The sequence below is a fragment of the Austrofundulus limnaeus genome, unplaced genomic scaffold (assembly GCF_001266775.1).
Source record: "Austrofundulus limnaeus strain Quisiro unplaced genomic scaffold, Austrofundulus_limnaeus-1.0 Scaffold300, whole genome shotgun sequence".
NCBI classification, from domain to species: Eukaryota; Metazoa; Chordata; class Actinopteri; order Cyprinodontiformes; family Rivulidae; genus Austrofundulus; species Austrofundulus limnaeus.
This window is the reverse complement of record NW_013952702.1, coordinates 689,299-690,127: the sequence shown is the minus strand read 5'-3', so window position 1 is coordinate 690,127 and position 829 is coordinate 689,299. Positions and strand designations below refer to the sequence as shown.

The following is an 829-nucleotide window of genomic DNA, read 5'->3' as shown; positions in this document are numbered from 1 at the left end:
TACTAAGAAACGTCGAACTAAAGTGATCATGAAGTTGCATTCAAGATACCTCGGAATTCCCACTTCAACGGGCGGTCCTGTTGATACTGTGATCAAAATCGGAAACTTCCGAGTGGAACGTGAACGAACCACAACATTTCTAATGTAATGTTGTGATGATATGATATGATACTGTAAATGATATGATTTATGATTTTTTTCCTTTGAGAATTCTGGGAATTTTAGAGGACAAAACAAACTTTGATCTTAGAAAATATTTTCAGTAATAGCCTCATAAAGCTGAAACTTAAAGACACACAAATTTTACATGCATCAAATTTTGGTACAAAATGTAACACTTGACCCTTTTTTCTTAGCAAACTTAAACAAAACACAAGTTTATTAGTTTACAACAAAAACACAGTGTAAAACATATACACTTAACATGTTTGCACCAAAAATATTTGTTTATTACAAAAAAAGTGAAAATGAATGTTGAACTATTTGTATTGTCTCATGGCTTTTAATGACTTTGGTAAATTATTTTTCTAAACAATAATATTTAGTTTGTTCAACTGATAAATAACATCTGACTTATAAACGCTTTCAGACTGACTTGCTGTCAGAAATTATAAACCATAATGTATAACATATTATATAGAATTACCTCATAGGAGAGTCAGTTTGTCAGTTATTTACAGGTTTTGCAGCTAATATTTATTCTTTAATTAATTCATTTGAACTAAGGCAGGTTTTCAACAAGGAGCTGGTTGTAACACAAAATAATATAATTTTACTGTGAGAAATAAAATGTTGCACACATACATCCAAATAATAGTACAGTAAATTC

The 829-nt window shown here is 29.6% G+C and overlaps 1 protein-coding gene across 1 annotated transcript in view; it reads right to left on the bottom strand.

Annotated features, from left to right (window-relative positions):
* Positions 1-345: 345 nt before the first annotated feature.
* Positions 346-829, bottom strand: part of LOC106526933 (choline transporter-like protein 2) — a gene marked incomplete in the record, with an annotated part of 14,601 nt that continues 14,117 nt past the window's right edge. Inside the window, 1 exon segment of the mRNA XM_014021666.1 lies at positions 346-829.